Source organism: Myxocyprinus asiaticus, chromosome 12, assembly GCF_019703515.2.
Source record: "Myxocyprinus asiaticus isolate MX2 ecotype Aquarium Trade chromosome 12, UBuf_Myxa_2, whole genome shotgun sequence".
In the NCBI taxonomy this organism is placed as follows: Eukaryota; Metazoa; Chordata; class Actinopteri; order Cypriniformes; family Catostomidae; genus Myxocyprinus; species Myxocyprinus asiaticus.
In genome coordinates, this window is record NC_059355.1 from 21237964 (window position 1) to 21256544 (window position 18581).

The following is an 18581-nucleotide window of genomic DNA, read 5'->3' on the forward strand; positions in this document are numbered from 1 at the left end:
CCCCTGCTTTCAACAGGTCATAGACTGTGCAGTGTTAATTGTGGCAGGCAACTAGTGATGAGTTTTGTGAATACAGCGCAATCTATAATAAGTCTTTCTTACACAGAAAGAAGGTGTGCTTACGCTGATAAGAATGATAATTACCGTATTTTCCGGAATATGAGTCTCGTTTTTTTGCACCATCTAAAGAGGTCCTGCTACTTACAGTTTGAAGTGACTTACATACATAATTTATACGTAACTGATGCCGGCTGGTCAAACACGCACCAAAACAGATGAAAATATCAGTCATAGAGAGGGTAGAATCATTTTAAAGTTGCCAATTTTAATATTTTGCCATTACAGAGTACCTTATGCAACCAGTTTAAATATTTTGTCCATCATAATATTATTGTTCTAACAAACTCTAAAGCGCTGTCATACGCAACTCCTCACATGCCCACAAAATTATGTTTCATCACACTCGTAATAAAAACACTAAGTCAGTGAGCCAGATAATTAATACATTTGCAAAAACAGAAATATCCACAGGTAGACAGTCGCTAATGTTAATGAAGGAATAGAATACAAAAGGCATATTCATATTTTTTTACTCACAGACTAAAAGCTGTTTATTTGTGCACAGCATAGAGTTACAGACGTTATAAACAGATGTGGCTTACTTGTCACATTTCTTTCATGAAACATAAAAATATTATGAGAAACTGTTACACACGATTACTTAAAGCAAATTCTCCCGTTTAAAACAAGCCCAGAAACACAGTGATATGTGTAGATTCTGAGGTACTGTAACCTTCATGGAGCACGTTTGACAAATGAGCGGCTGAAAAGAAGGTGAGTGGGTGCTCCTGGGTCCTAGTGCTGCCGCATGCAACCTCTGTCATTGCGACTAATACAGAGATGCGACTTATGTGTTTTTTTTTTTTTTCTCTCAACAATGTGATTTAGACCAGGTGCTATTTATAGTCAGATGCAACTTTATTTCTGGAAAATATGGTACCTAATTTAAATATAGCATAGCGCTATTTCAGTGCACGTAGTGCCTAGTTAAACTGAATTGTGGCTGGTTTGAATTTTTTGAGTTTGTTTTTGCGCTGAAATACTGTGCACAAAGATGATGCAGCTATTTAGTGAATTCCCTCCTTCAATATTCTTTTCTCTGGATCCTCAAGGAAATTCTAATGTGAATTATCGCATGTAGTTAAGAAGGACATGAGTAGTGGTTTGTTTTTAAATAGTCCTGACAAAGTTATGACAGAAACGGAATAAGATAATGATGACTCGATACTGCTGGAAGCACACAGTGGCAGCAACCTGAATTCACATGAAATGGAGCCCTTCCTTTTACGCCATGTCATGTTTTTATTAGACTCATTGTTCTGGAAATGTTTGCCATGATTATATGGTACTCTCTCGGCCCACAAGACATGTTATTTCATAAAATAGTGAGGGTCAGGACTTGTGGATGCTGCCAGTTGTGGTTACACGTTGAAGCCATATACCAAAACTGACTTCTTAAACGTTTCTGTATGTGGATGAACTAGATGTTAGGCAGCTGACTGATTCGTTTTTTGCAATTTGGCAGATTATGGATGCTCATGATAGTAGGAGATAAGGTGTTGGCTTCAATTATCCATGTTTGACCAGGTGTTGTACACCTAATGTCACCGTGCCTTAACCAGACGTGACATGATAAAGCGACAAATGCGAAAAGGTTTCTCTTCCTTGGTAATCTGGGTTTTTGTCGTAACCAGCCGAGATCATGACAAGTGACAAGCAACAGGACATTCTGTCCGTCGCTTGGTTTCTATTTCTGTGGCATTGTGCCAGCCAGCCCCACTTTCAGTGAACTCTCATTTGCCCAAATTTCTCTCCTCATAAGTGTATATTAAACAACAAATATCTTCTGATTGGTTGTGATTGTGCCGTGTCACACAGCAGTTTCATGTTCCATGTGGACGTGCAAATTGCTTATTGCTTGAATATTATCGCATCACATCTGCTTGGGACACCATGTAAAAGAGGTGTTATGTAGCTCTGTCAGTTTACACCATCAGTAAATGCCCAGTGGGAAAAAAGAATGGGTGCCCAGGTCTGTCAATGAAGTGAATCTGCCCTTACCACAACTCCAAAATTCTTTGCTCTTCAACACTTAACATATTATGCACGTCTTCACCCACCATAAAACCTCCATCTTGGGCAGCATGCAGAATGGCGATCCTACTTTCATGGACTAAGCATAGCAAATATTTTCTTTGAGCAGAGAAACCTTCACAATCGAAGCCACAAGATCGCAGTGGTGGCAGAAAGACCTTTTTAAGAGGGTGAGAGTGCCGATTTCAGATTTCTTTCTGCTGTTTTTTATAGATGCTATAAAGCATCTAATCGGTATTCCCGTCACCCAGGCTGCAGTGCTGCTTAGTGGATCTTGGCTTTGATATGGTGTGATACATCTGGAATGAATGTGTTCTTGTGACAGTCGTTAGCTGCATGGCCCCACATAAAACATTGGTTGCAGGAATTCCCAGATGGCAGGAAGGAGTGATCTAGAGCTCTAGAACTAAACTGTGCATCCAAGATGAGTGCTGAATGTTTTACACCTCTTCCTGCATTCTGGATACTTTTCACATGTCAAGACATAAGACAGATTTGTTTTGAGAAAAACACGTTGTTTTTTTTTTTTTTTTTTTTTTTTTTTTTTTTTTTTAAGTCTGTGCAAATGTCTTTGTTTTAGAAATGAAAAGAAGTTGCATTTGCAGACGTGAAACAATGTCAGTGCGTTTGAGTGTTATGAATGATGGCGATATGCAGAAGTCGATAATTTTCTACAGCATATTGAAGGAGATGACAGATTGAGCACATGATGTTTTCATAACACCATGGAATTTAGCGCATCAAAATCGAGATGCAATGTAATGAAACTTGAATGACAGTCCAGTGCATTCAATCACATCACATACAGTATTTTTTATCATAAGGGTCTCATTAGCTGCAACAGAATGAACATTCATACAAGTCAAGCTGTAATTGAGTTTTCTGCTGTTCTGTTTTGTTCTTTATACTTAAATACTGTAGATACTGAGACTCTTTGTCTATGTGTTGCAATTAATAACAAAATAAGACAAAACTGTCTTGTCTTGCAGCACCAGCAGCTCGAGAGAAATCTGCAGAAATTATGTCGGAACAAGACAAAAATAAGTTCTTCAACAGTTGAAAAGTTAATAGGATAGTTAAAAATTTAATGGTGAATATACACAAACTATCAAAGTGGGATAAGTGAGTTGCATAAAATCACCCTGTACAGTTATGAGAAGCAGTTCATTTATTAATCCAGATAAATGGTTTACAACAGTATAAAGATAAATGGTCAGCTTGACACTGATTGATTTTATCTGTTCGGTTGAAACTGTTATTCACAAAATTATGCACTGGGACCATTTACCATGGTAATAAAAGTTTATTCCTAAATATAGTTACTGCAATTATTGTTGTTAGGCCTACTATGACCTTTTAAATTCCTTCAAATAGCCTTCAAACTGTGTAACAAGCTTACAGAATCTTTAGGTGTGTTCCAATCCACCGTTAGGTTCCTCCGAAGTGGTCTTCACGTGGTGTTCAGCCATCCTAAAGGGTTAGTTCACCTAAAAATTAAAATTCTCTCATCATTTACCCTCCTGGTATCCCAATTGTGTATGACTTTCTTTCTTTCTGCAGAACACAGATGAAAATTTTAGAAGAATATTTCAGCTCTGTAGTTCATACAATGCAAATGAATGGGTGCCAACATTTTGAAGCTCTTATTTCCAAATAAGGGCAACATAAAAGTACTCTAGACAACTCTGGTGGTTAAGTCCATATCCATATATTTAAGTTCTTTTTCCTTCACTTTCTCCTTTTCTTTTTTTAGTGATTCACATTCTTTGTGCATATCGCCCCCTACTGGGCAAGGAGGGTAATTTATGATAAAAAAGAATCACCCACACCTATCATATCATGTCTGAACACATGGATTTTACCACTGGAGTCATATGGATTACCTTTATGCTCCCTTTATGTGGATTTTGGTGCTTCAAAATTTTGGCACTCTTTCACTTGAATTGTATGGACCTACAGAGCTGAAATATTCTTCTAAAAATCAAAATTTGTGTTCTACAGAAGAAAGAAAGTCATACAAATCAGGGATGCCAGGAGGGTAAATCATGAGAGAATTTTCATTTTTGGGTGAACTATTCCTTTAAGTGAGATTCCAATCCAATGGGAGCATTCATTTTCAGTTGGAAGGACACTCCAGACGACACAGATTCTCTATGTCATCTGGAGTGTCCTTCCAACTTATACATCATGATGGCACCACGGATGGCCACCTCGGTGTGGAGCGCTCCTATTGTTTTGTTGTTTTTGTCTGTTTGTCCTGTGTTTAGTAATCTTTTTCCAGTCAGTTTTACAAGAGACGAACTGCTGAACATTCGACAGCTTATACCAGACAGTGTTTTCCTGGTTTTTGAATATTCAGACGTTTTGCTAGACATTTCAGTTGGAGGAGCGGCTTTGTTGTTCAGGAGACACAGGTGAGGAAGACGAGCCGGTGCGCTGGTCAAACTCCATCGGCGGGGGTTTCGAACAGCGCTGCCGAGCATTCATCTTGCGGATCTCCACTCTCTTCCTGACAAAACGGACGAACTACATCTCCTCACCCGCACAAACAAGGACTTTTCAACCTCTGTTGCCTTGTGCTTCACAGAAACCTGGCTGAGTGAAGCCATTCCGGACAGCGCGTTACATCTGCTGGGCTTCCAGCTGTTCAGAGCGGATCGGATCGCAGAGTTAATGGGGAAAACGAGAGGCAGTGGAACATGCTTTTACATCAATGAAAGTTGGTGTGCAGATGTAACAACGTTAAAGAGGATGTGCTGTCCTAATTTGGAAGCGCTCTTTATTAACTGTAAGCCTTTCTACTCGCCGCGGGAGTTTTCCTCGTTTATTCTGGTGAGTGTGTATATCGTGCCAAATGCGTGTTTGAATGCCACGCTGCAATAGCTGGCTGATCAAATCACTGACACGGAACAACAATACCCGGACTCAGTTATTATTTTTCTTGGGGATTTTAACAAAGCAAATCCTCACACGTGAACTGCCCAAATACAAACAGCACATTACATGCCCCACCAGAGACAGGAACATACTGGATCATTGCTACACAACAGTAAAGGATGCATGTCGCTCTGTCCCTAGAGCAGCTTTGGGACTCTCTGATCACTGTCTGGTTTATCTTCTTCCAACCTACAGGCAGAAATTAAAATCAACCAAGCCAGTAGTAAGGACTGTAAAGAGATGGACCAATGAAGCAGAGCGGGAACTACAATCCTGCTTCGATTGTACGAATTGGAGTGTTTTTGAGGCTGCAGCCACAGACCTGCATGAGCTCACAGATACTATTACATCATATATCAGTTTCTGTGAGGATATGTGCATTCCTACTAAGACTTATTTAAAGTTCAACAACAACAAACCGTGGTTTACAGCAGAGCTCAGGCAGCTTCATCAGGCCAAAGAGGATGCTTATAGGGGTGGGGATAAAGTCTTGTACAATCAGGCCAGGAACACACTGAACAAGGAAATCAGAGTGGCTAAAAGAAGATACTCTGAGAAGCTGAAACAAGTTTTCAGCTAATGATACTGCATGAGTGTGGAGTGGCATGAAACAACTTGCAAATTACAGGACTCCTGCCCCCAACCCTGTGGTGGACCAACAACTGGCTGACGACCTGAATGTGTTCTACTGCAGATTTGAAAGGCCCAATCTCACACCCCACACCCACTCTGACCTTCACTTCACACAAACACCAACACCTACTGCAACCCCCCCTGCTCTCCCCCTCCTGCTACTCAACCTGCACTTAAGATCTGTGAAGATGATGTGAGCCGGGTCTTTCGGAAACAAAAGACGAGGAAAGCTTCGGGCCCAGATTGCGTCTCACCAGCGTGTCTTCGATCCTGTGCTTCGATCCTGATCTTCAATAGATCACTGGAGCAGTGTGAAGTCCCATGCTGCTTCAAACGCTCAATCATTATTCCTGTTCCAAAGAAACCAAAAATCACAGGACTTAATGACTACAGACCTGTCACCCTGACGTCTGTGGTCATGAAATCATTTGAGAGACTGGTGTTGGCCCACCTGAAGAACATCACTGGATCCTTTCTAGATCCCCTTCAGTTTGCTTATCGAGCGAACAGGTCTGTGGATGATGCAGTCAACATGGTATTGCATCATATTCTGCAACATCTGGACAGACCAGGGACATATGCAAGGATCCTTTTTGTGGACTTCAGCACCATCATCCCAGCTATACTTCAGAATAAATTACACCAGCTCTCTGTTCCCATGTCTATCTGTCACTGGATTACCAGCTTTCTGACGGACAGGCAGCAGCTTGTGAGACAGGGGAAACTCACTTCCAGCACCTGTACAATCAGCACTGGTGCCCCCCAGGGATGTGTGTTCTTCCCACTACTCTTCTCCCTCTACATCAATGACTGCATCGCCAAGGACCCCTCTGTCAAGCTCCTGAAGTTTGCAGATGACACCACTGTCATTGGCCTCATCTGAGATGACGATGGGTCTGCATACAGAAGGGAGGTTGAACAGCTGGCTGTCTGGTGCAGTCAAAACAACCTTGAGCTGAACACGCTCAAAATGGTGGAGATGATTGTAGGTTTTTAGGAGGAACACCCCAACACTGACCCCCCTCACCATTCTAAACAGCACTGTTGCAGCAGTGGAGTCATTCAGGTTCCTGGGCACTACCATCTCACAGGACCTGAAGTGGGAGACACACATTGACTCCATTGTGAAAACAGCTCAGCAGAGGTTGTACTTCCTTCACCAGCTGAGGAAGTTCAACCTGCCACAGGTGCTGCTGATACAGTTCTACTCAGCAGTCACTGAGTCTGTCCTCTGCACTTCAGTAACTGTCTGGTTTGGTTCAGCTACGAAATCAGACATCAGAAGACAATTCGGACTGCTGAGAGGATTATTGGTTGCCCCCTGCCCCCCCCCCTTCGAGAACTATACACTTCCAGAGTGAGGAAAAAGGCTGGAAAAATCACTCTGGACCCCACTCACCCTGCCCACTACCTTTTTGAACTGTTTTGAACTGCCTTCTGGCCGACGCTTCAGAGCTCTGAGCACCAGAACCATCAGGCACAGGAACAGTTTTTTTCCCCTCAGGCTATCAATCTCATGAACAGTTAAATTGCCCCATTGAGCAATAACTATGTGCAATACACAGTTTAGTCTTTTTTTATATTTATCCAACACATCCAACCTCTTCTGCCATTTCATTTCTCTGAGAGAAAAAAAAAAAAAAAAAAAAACATTTGCATTGTACATAACAGATTTGTATTTGCACTGTACATAACAGATAACAGATTTGTATTAGATTACACTACGTATGTGTGTATGTATGTGTGTGTCTGTGTGTGTATGTACATATGTGTATAACTATTTTTTATTTTTTATTATTATCTATGTCTTGCAGCTGTTTTTGTATTGTTGTACACTGGAAGCTCCTGTCACCAAGACAAATTCCTTATATGTGTAAGCATACATGGCAATAAAGCTGATTCTGATAAATCACTTCACAGGAAGTGGGGAGGGAAATTTACCCACCAGTCATTGTGAAACATCAAAGTACTGACGTATATTGGCTGAAGTAAATGCTAAAATAAAATAAATAAGAGGTTTGAGACACTGGCTTTTTAATTAAGCCTAATGCACCTGAAGGTGTGCTTTATATGCGGTTGTGCACGTTTGAAAAAGCGCACGAGAGGTGATCATCACATCCATTATCATGCCAATTGGTCATATAACAGTTAAGAAGACACATAAATTATAAAATAACCACATAACATTTATTTTATTATTAAAAAGTAACCGTAACTTACACGTTATACACGTGGATGTATTGTATAAATTTATATGGATTAAGTTTATTTATTGTACATTTATATGCATTTACACAAGTATATTGTGCCATCTTACTTGAACCACATAATCAGTGCGATGACATGGGGTATTCCAAATGAACACATTTTGTTAAATGAAATGAACTTCAACAGCTATCCCATGCTCAGTGAGTAGGAGCAGCGCCCACTGCGTAGGGACCCTGCAGATTGGAACACACATTTTGTCTTTTCTTGGCTAATCCCAGTTTACCACAGTTTTATTGTTGTAACAGTACCTGCAACTATGGTATTTTGGGCAGAAAGTATGGTTGCCATTGTACATGTTTGTAGGGGTTACAAAATATGATGCTTGAGGAAGCTCAAAGTATCCTATTAAGTGATATTTTAAATTTGGATTGAATTGATTTTATCAGTTTCAACTTTGACATTTTTATATCTTCAATTTGAGAATGTTTTTGTGAAATGTATATTTTTAGTAAAACATTTCTTTTTAAAGTCTTTTGAAAGAATAATAATGATTTTTTAAAAGTATTTACACTACCATTCAAAAGTTTGGGGTCACTTGCCTGAAATGTTTCTCATGATCTTAAAAACCTTTTGATCTGAAGGCGTATGCTTAAATGTTTGAAATTAGTTTTGTTGACAAAAATATAATTGTGCCAACATATTAATTTATTTAATTACAAAACTAACATTTTATTTTAAAATGTTTGACTTGGACCGAATAGTTAAGCAGTGCCCAGCATATAGATGGGAACTCCTTCAACACTGTTTAAAAAGCATCCCAGGGTGATACCTCAAGAAGTTGGTTGAGAAAATGCAAATAGTACATTTCTGCCAAATCTAGGCAAAGTGTGGCCACTTTGAAGATGATAAAATATAACATAGTTTAGATTTATTTTGGATTTTTTTTTAGTAACAACATAATTCCCATATTTCCATTTCTATTATTCCATAGTTGTGATGACTTTACTATTATTCTAAAATGTGAACAAAATAAAAAATAATGAGTAAGTGACCCTAAACTTTTGAACGGTAGTGTATATCAATTGTTTTAGTCTTTAAAAAAAAAACAAATGAAGGCTGTAGCAAATACAGCATATTACACTGTGTTGTATGTATGGGTCCCAGGGAAACACAACATTTCTTATGTGGCCCTTGGGCTGAGAAAGTTTAAGAACCCCTGCTTTAAACAAAGCTTTAATCAAGAAAAAAATGTGTCAAAAGGATCCCTTCCCAAATGTTATCTTATCAGTAAATGCAGTAAGCTTGAATCACATCCCCGATCGAATCATTAGTTAGCGATCTATCAGAATTCTCAAGGCAAAGGAATGGTAGAGGTTTGTGATTCTGCAATTGAAATCTATATGATTGATATCTATATTAATATGAAGCAAATTGATGTTATGCATCTGCAATGGTCTCATCCGCAATGCTTTATATGATTGTGAATATGGTTATTTAAAAGAATCATGCATTTTCCATCATACCAATTCTGCATTTTATATCCAGTGTTCGAAGTGAGCAGGTACACACTGGAACGCAGTACGGGTAATTAGGTGAAATTGAAATGACAGCACCGGTAACTATTCTTGTGTGCCAGCACTTCTTTTAAAATGTCAGACGGCGAGGGGGAGTACCGCCACAGATTTTTTTCTGTTTAGCACAGACAATAAAAATGGAAGTAGAGAAGAGAATGTTTCCTCTCCATTTAATCATCTGCCTTACCTTGTATGGGGTTTAGATGCTCTCAGGTAGGTTATGGGAGCTCCCCCCCCTTTCATAACTTCAGATCATATCCAGATGTCCACACTGATTCCACTCTGATGTAAAGTATGCTCATACAATGACATCCAGATTGTTTGGCATTGACAGGTTTTGTTGCTTACACTCAGTTATTTTGGAAAGAGGAGAGCGCAAACTAATGTGATATTTAATGAAAAAATAAAATGTAGGATGAAAGGCATTGTGGATCCATGAGTTCATCTGTTTATTAATTTTTTATTTCTAATAATATGTACAAAACAAACTGAATGGAATGTGCAGATGTAGACAGTCAAACAATGGGAAGGTGATTAATTAAACTCTATACAGTCAGAGGAGTCTATATGTCACTATATGGAGTCTGTTTTAGTGCAAACATTTCAGATGATTATTTAAAAGAGGAGCTTATACTCACTTGTCAGGGATGTGTTTACCCACCTGCCCTGTTTTCATAGCTTTTTATGGTTGAGCTCTTAGAAGGGTGAAATATATATTTTTGCTTCTTCTCTCTCATTTATACACACACACACACACACACACACACACACACACACACACACACACACACACACACACACACCCATACACCCATTCTCTGCCCTTCAGATTTACTTTTGAAGTGGTGTTGCCTAAGCCTGTAGGAATGTGTATGGTCTGCCTGTAAACTTCTCTTAACGTCTTCATGCAGGCAGTAATATTTCCCTGGAGCTCACTCCACTTTATGGGGAAAGTGAGTTTGCCATGTGGTGGGGAGGCTGCAATTTCAGCTGGTAGTCCTTTTTAAGACCCCCAACCCCAATTTTAAGGGTGAAAGGATTCCCTGCTATTATGTTTTACCTTAGCATATACCATTCTCGCCTGACTCAAGGGGTGTCATAATGGGTGACAGCAAGAACAAATTGGAGCTCTGTTTGCACAGGTCTAATTGGTAACTTGCTAACCGCATAGGTTTGGAACATTTATCCGCAGTGCTGGACTGAGGGAGGAAAGGCTGACTTATGCCCCAGGGCAGTTTGGGCCAGTCCGGAGAGTGAATAGGAAACAACCAGACTCTGTCGGCGCATGTGGTTCCCATTCAGAGCTAGAGGAAGCGTTGAGGTTTAGAAGATTCTTAGTCAAGCCACAATTCAAACACACACACACACACACACACAAACAAACATTGGATTCTTGTGCATATTTGGTTTACGTAGCTTTAGCCATATACATCAAAGATCAAGATGGAGCAGAACTGTACAAAACATTTGTTGTTGTCCAGAGATGTTCAGCACTGAGGAATACACAGTACAAATTTCTTTCGGAAATACTAAATCTTTTTAGGAAATACTATGGACCTTATTTAGGGTAGATTTGACACGAATGAGAACAAGGCTTTTATTTGCGAAAAATTAAAGACTGTTCTGTATAACGTAACTAAGGTCTGGTAAGTGTAATAGTAATTGTTTGTTTTGTTTTGTTTTGTTTTGTTTTGTTTTTTATATCATCATCGTCTTTGAAAGGAATTACTTCATTAGTAAGTGACTGAGTAGGTGGTTTTGTGGTAGGTTGTTAGACAGTCTGTGTGAGGTGTTAGTGGTCTGTGGGCTGGTCTGAAGACTATCCTGTTCCACTGATTTCATTCAGATTGTAGAGCGAGAGAATTATGTATGTGTCTAAGAGGAGGGAGCGAAGGTGGTGAGAGGTTGATGTGAAGATACGGAGAATATCTGTATGGATGCTGCTTGTAGAAGCAGCAGGTACTCACTATAGACACTAAAATAATGTGGTTATGAGGATGCTTTGTGAAAGGGAAAGCTGGTGTAGTGGCTAAAGTCCAGATCTGGTAACCAGAAAGCATTTAACTCAAGGTTACTTAAGGGAGATTGTACCAATAATAACTAAAAGCATCTGCTAAATGACTACTTGTACGGCTGGGCGATTAATACAATTTTATTTTCAATTATGATTTTGGCTTCCAACGATTATGAAAACAAGATAATCGAGATAAAACTATTATTGTGCCGCATTCTGTTTCGCAATAAAATACCCAGGCATTATATCTTTAAAGCACACTTTATTAAAGTTCACATAATAAGGAAGCAGGTTTTGAAAATAAACTCCAAAACTGGCATTTCTCTGTGCGGTCAGCAGCACATCTATGAGTTGCGTGAAGTGACCGGGGAAGAGATTGAACGTTCTCCTGGCTGATGCACACTCTGGCGTGGGGACGCTAGTCACTCACACGCATTTGCTGCAGCTAAATTATAACGTGCAGTCTCGTGACGTAGTGAATCATAATATATGTCACGTTCACTGTGTGTATCTTATCATGAAGAAAATCTGCAATACGCAGCTCTATTAGGAAGAGTAATTTGTTTTTTGTGAGTTAAAGATGGATTGAAGTGAACATAAAGGTGAGAGAGTGTTGTCTTAGCCCATCATACACTGGAACAAAATGCATTTTTGATTAGAATTTTTTGGCTTGTTTTCCAAAATAATATCTCAAACTTTAAAACAACATACATTTACTTTAGGAGCTATACTGCAGAAGAAAAAAAATTGTTATTGGAGAATGCTGAATACAATATTTAATCAGGGCTCGACAGTAATGCTTGTTGACAAGTGGATTTTTGAAGTGGCAAGTAAAAGAGAATTGTACTTAGCTGACCGGACAAACAGACTGATTAAAACTCTTGAAATATTCGTGAAAGCCTAGGCCTGAGTCACTTATTAGAAAGTGAATATTCTTATTCTGCTGTTGAAATGAATCAAGAGCACGTAATCTAGTAACAGCTGCGCCCTGTTTGATTGATAGACGGCGTATGTGTGTGTGCTGAACATGCTCGTATGTTCCGAAAATGCTCGCACTAATTTGCGCCTGAACAGTCAAATACATTTCACAGCCAAAATGCCCGTCTTGGTGAGGTATTCATGTAAACACAGAGAGTAATTTCTAAAGTGAATGCAAACAGCGGAGAAAAAAGCAGATTTGTATTAAAATGTTGGACTTGTAAGTATAAATGTAAGCTAACAGACCTGCTTCCTTCTAGTGTATTGTGTCATTATAATTATCAAGCAACCATAACAAGAAAATTAGAAAACACTCACTGCTCTTGACTGGGTAACTTTAGTAGCTTTAAAAAGTATTAATGTATTATAATCATACAGTGAAGACCAGTAGTAGTTTTATGTTGCATTTCATTCTGAATGTTTACTTGAAAACTTAACCTACTGCTGTTAACTTTTAAAGCTGTTAAAAAAAGCCCTGAATTTTCTGAATTTGTAATTTGTTCCATTCATTGCTATTTTTTTATTATTATTTTATTACTGACAGTTTACTAGTCTTGAATAATTACTTAAGAACTTGAAACCATTCTTCCATAATTAACATATTAGTTTGAGGTATTATTTATTTTGGTTTTGAAGCTGTTATTGAGAATCGTCAAATTTCACTACCGACTACTGAAATTTTGGTATTGTGATAATGTTTAGCCTTTAGTGTTGACAAAAGTACCGGTGTTATGGATCAACTGGGAATCGTGTTAACTGGGGATGTGTGTGTGCACGTGAATAATTTTACTTCGTTCAGTGTGAATTGCTAAGGAGCCAAGAAAAGGCGTTTTACACATCATAATTTTTTTTGGTTTCATTATTAACCGCTTTGTATGATTGATGTCTGTTCCAATTAATTTGACACAGTTTAAGAGTGAATTGCCCATGTTAACGTGGGACATTGGTTTGAATGAGAACTGGTGAATACATTTGTCAGAGTAGTTAATCGCATGTGGAAGTCTTTTATTTGCAACACTAAAGCATCATAGGCTTATATGTGTCAACAACAGGCCTGTACTCTTAAATTACTTTTAATAAAAATATTTGTATTAAAAAAAAAAAATTTAATACAAAAAAGAAATAATATAATAATAATAGCATCTTTTACTTTTCAAAGGTTCTGTGCATGACAATGTTGTATGTATGACTACCCATGACACTGCCTAAAGTGTCTTTTAGAACAGTGCAATGTTTTTGGTGGAGAGCAAGTACAAAGGCCAAATTGACCAATAGGTAAGAATAAATGGTACTCTGAGAAAGCATGAGAAAGTTCTTCAGAAACATGATTTTGTTTGTTAGGCAAAATCTTAAGATTTTCAATCTTAAATCTTAAAATTGTTTGACAATTTTAAAAAGCCTGTAAACTTTAGAAAAGTCGTTTTTTTTTTTTTTTTTTTTTTAAGTAATTCAACCATTCTCAGAAAATTCAGTAGAGTATACTGTAATTTCTGGCTGTTACATTCAGTTTCAATTTTGATTATTTAAAACAATATAATAAATTGTGTATATGATTTACAGAATTGTTTTCAATAGACCTGTTAAAAATACTTCATAAACTGCAGCAAAGTTTTAAATTTGTCCTGATTGATCGGGATTTGAACCCGGGTTGCTATGTTCACTGCCAGTATGACTTACCACTGGATCAGTGTCCCACCTATAACTAATGTTCACTTTGTTTTATTTAATGGTCGGAGAAAGTTACTCAAACTATTAGTTCATCAAGCCATTATTCATTAAAAAAAAATACAAGCAATTGAAAGTTTATTATTGGTGGTATATGATCAGAATATGATGCTTTAGTGTTGCAAATAAAAGAATTCAACCTGAAATTTACTGTAATCGCCAGTTCAAGCCAATGTCCCACATTAACATGGGCAACCATGTTACCCTGTGAAATGGTTAAAATCGCTCTTGAACTGTCAAATTCATTAGAACAGACATAGATGAAAAAAAACTAGGTTAATAATGACACCAACATTTTTATAATGTGCAAATGGTCTTTTTTTTTGCTCCTAGACAATTCACATTAAACGAATCTGCTGAAAAGTAAAATTATTCACGTGCACGTGCTTATCCCCGGTTAATACGATCCCCAGTTGATCCATAACACTGGAGCATCAGTACCAAGTCGATACTAAAATAAAAAAGATGTAACGATACCAGCGTTTCTGTAGTAACAAGCACCGACTCTGTCCGGTACCAGCGCACAGTATGACTGACACATGACAGCTTTAAAATGCTCACAGGCTTATTCTGAACGCCTGCTATGTTACTTCTTGTACACTGAAATGGACAATTAATCAAATTAAAATTGTGACATGTCCTAGTGTGATTTATTAAAACGCTAAAGGCTGCAATCGTACTGTGGACGAGCTGCGTACTTTAAATAAATCCGACCGCTCATCCACTAAAAAAATCTTCAGACATTGAGAATCATTCACGTTATATAAGATGACAGAGCAGATCACTTATCCACTGTGAAACACGCAGCAAATTTAAAATATATATTAATGTACTTAAAATCACAGCATTTGCACTTTAATCTCAGCTCAGCTTTATTTATATTGTATTTAAAACATCAGAGTTGACTTCTGTGCTTCACAGTAATAAAATTTAAAACATAACATTTCAAAATTACCACATAGACAAACACCAGTAATCTAAAATACAAACACTCCAAAACTGTCTCCTACAATTCATTTGTCAAACTCAAAGGCCAGTGGAAACAGATGAGATTTCAGACATGACAAAAAAGTTTTCAACGATCACACTGATCCATGTCACAAACTGTTTATCTGGAAAAGTGAACCTTTTTCGACAAAAAAAAAAAAAAAAAAAAAAAAAAAAAACGTCATAAAGCATGATTCAAAATAAAATCTAGATGCCTGAAATACAATAAAAATGTATTACTGTATAGTAAAATGTAATAATATTCACTGTAAAAATAATAATAATAATAATCAAAATATCACAAGCAAAACAGCTGTTGAATAACAGTTTGGCAAATAAATGCAATAACATGTTGAAAAGTTCTATTTTCACTTGCTAAAAGTTTTAAGAATGTATTGATTAGACACCATTTTGATGATGAAATTAAACTTTAATTATTAAACTATAATTATTAAAATAATTAGTAAATAATTAAAAATAACTAAACTGGTGTGTTCAATAACACATTGTCATATTAGCATATTTTTGCTGTGGTATCGAAATTGGTATAGAGAACTGTGAAATTTCACTGGTATCAGTACAGACTACTGAAATTTTGGTACCGTGACAACACTAATAGCCTTTATTGTACATGGTAGATCTTGCTGCAATAACATGATGAAAAAGTAGATCTCATTCAATAGAAGTGTGAGCACCCCTGCTGTAAATGATGGCAATGGAGGCTTTCCTTTATTTGACTACCATACGTAACAAAATAATTATCATATGATAGCCTCCTCCCCTACACATTGCAGTTTACATTTCAAGTTCAAGGAAATACACTGTTTAAAAGACAAGTTTTTTTTAAAAGTTCAATAAATGCATGATATTTCCAAAGTCAATGAGTAATCGTGTTAAATATTCGTGATCTCAATATTGACCAGAAATAATCGTGATTATGATTTTTGCCATAATCGAGCAGCCCTAACTCCTTCTATGGAAAGTAATACAGCATTGCAGACTGGGAATGTTTTAATGCCTCATTAAAAGAATAATTCAGCCCAAAATGAAAATTCTGTCATAATTTAATCATCCCAGTGTCATTCCAAATTCATGCACTTTTGCATGTTCAGACCTTGTGCGTTGTGTTCAATTACGAGACCAGTGACATTTGGCATCAACGATGTCAGACCTTGCGCAATGTGTCTGTATGTACCATATTTTAATATTTACATATGCAGTTTGAGAGCTACGGCAGTGGGGAAAGTTTTAATCAAATAACTGCTTAAAGTGCCCAAAAATGAAAATTCTCTCTTCATTTATTCACCCTCATGCCATCCCAGATGTGTATGAATTTCTTTCTTCAGCAGAACACAAACGGAGATGTTAAGTAGAATATTTGAGCTCTGTATGTCCATTCAATGCAAGTGAATTGTGACCAAAACTTTGAAGCTCCAAAAAGTATATAAAGTCAGCTTAAAAACATTTGACAAGCCCTCCTATGCACCTTCATGAGATGACTCAGCTTTTCTTCTTCTGTTTTTTTTTTTTTTTTTTTTTTTTTGGCTATTCACATTCTTTGTGGAAAACTTACTGGGCTGTTGTGAAAATATTATTTATTTATGCTTTTCATTTATCCCTCCCTTCCCAGTAGGTGGCAATATGCACAAAGAATGTGAATCGCCAAAAATACTGAAGTATTCTGTCTTCTCGTGAACGCTCATAGGACTGGTCGAAAGTGGAGATTCAGAGTAAAAAAAGATGGAAATTTAAATATTGAACTGTTTTTCAACACTCCTGTCATATTGCTTCTAAAGACATGGATTTAACTTCTGGAGTCATATGGATTACTTTTATTTTACTTTTAGGGATGTAGCACAGTGGTAGAGCGCATGCTTTGCATGTATGAGGTCCTGGGTTCAATCCCCAGCATCTCCAAGGGAAACTTATCACAAAGGATGAATTGATGCAAACTCAAAGACATGGGATTCATCATGAGCCACTGTCTGAAGCATTGGCTCAGGATGGAGTTCACCAAAATTACCTGCCATAAGCTTCCAGCTGGACTGAAATGCTCCTCACTGAATGATACCTATATCAACTTGGTCAAAGTAGGGACAACACTCTCTTAAACTGCAGTTGAAGTCAGAAGTTTACATACACCTTAGCCAAATACATTTAAACTCAGTTTTTCACAATTCCTGACATTTAATTGTAGAAAACATTCCCTGTCTTGGGTCAGTTAGGATCACTATTTTAAGAATGTGAAATGTCAGAATAGTAGTATTTATATTTCTTTCATCACATTCCCAGTGGGTCAGAAGTTTATATACACTTTGTTAGTATTTGGTAGCATTGACTTTAAATTGTTTAACTTGGGTCAAACTTTTTGGGTAGCCTTCTACAAGCTTCTCACAATCAGTTGCTGGAATTTTGGCCCATTCCTCCAGACAGAACTGGTGTAACTGAGTCAGGTTTGTAAGCCTTCTTGCTCGCACACACTTTTTCAGTTCTGTCCACAAATTTTCTATCGGATTGAGGTCAGGGCTTTGTGATGGCCACTCCAATACCTTGACTTTGTTGTCCTTAAGCCAATTTGCCACAACTTTGAAGGTATGCTTGGAGTCATTGTCCATTTGGAAGACCCATTTGCAACTGAGCTTTAATTTCGTGGCTGATGTCTTGATGTTGCTTCAGTCATCCACATAATTTTCCTTCTTCATGGTGCCATCTATTTTGTAAAGTACACCAGTGCCTCCTGCAGCAAAGCACCCCCACAACATGCTTCACGATTGGGATGGTGTTCTTTGGCTTGCAAACCTCACCCTTTTTCCTCCAAACATAATGTAGGTCATTATGGCCAAACAGTTTAATTTTTGTTTCATCAGACCAGAGGACATTTCTCCAAAAAGTAAGATCTTTGTCCCCATGTGCACTTGCAAACTGTAGTCTGGCTTTTTATGGCAGTTTTGGATCAGTGGTTTCTTCCTTGCTGAGTAGCCTTTCAGGTTATGTTGATATAGGACTTGTTTTACTGTGGATATAAATACTTGTCTACCTGTTTCCTCCAGCATCTTCACAAGGTCCTTTGCTGTTGTTCTGGTATTGATTTGCACTTTTTGCACCAAACTACATTCATCTCTAGGAGACAGAATGTGTCTCCTTCCTGAGCGGTATGATGGCTGCGTGGTCCCATGGTGTTTATACTTGAGTACTATTGTTTGTACAGATGAACGTGGTACCTTCATGATGTTCAGATGATGGATTATGGCTAATGTCACCACAGTATCAGACAGATTTCCAAGGCTGATTTCATGGCACAGTTCTTATCCCTTCAAAACCTCATCTAGCCTGTGGACAGATTGCAACAAATGCTACATTGGCTCTTTGTG

The 18581-nt window shown here is 37.8% G+C and overlaps 1 protein-coding gene and 1 non-coding gene across 2 annotated transcripts in view; both read left to right on the forward strand.

Moving 5' to 3' along the window:
- The window catches only part of LOC127449033 (syntaxin-8-like), a 94947-nt gene that overhangs the window by 35793 nt on the left and 40573 nt on the right, over positions 1-18581 (forward strand). The gene's annotated exons all lie outside the window — the stretch shown is intronic.
- On the forward strand, positions 17056-17127 carry trnaa-ugc (transfer RNA alanine (anticodon UGC)). The gene has a single exon. It is a non-coding gene; the product is annotated as a tRNA-Ala (tRNA).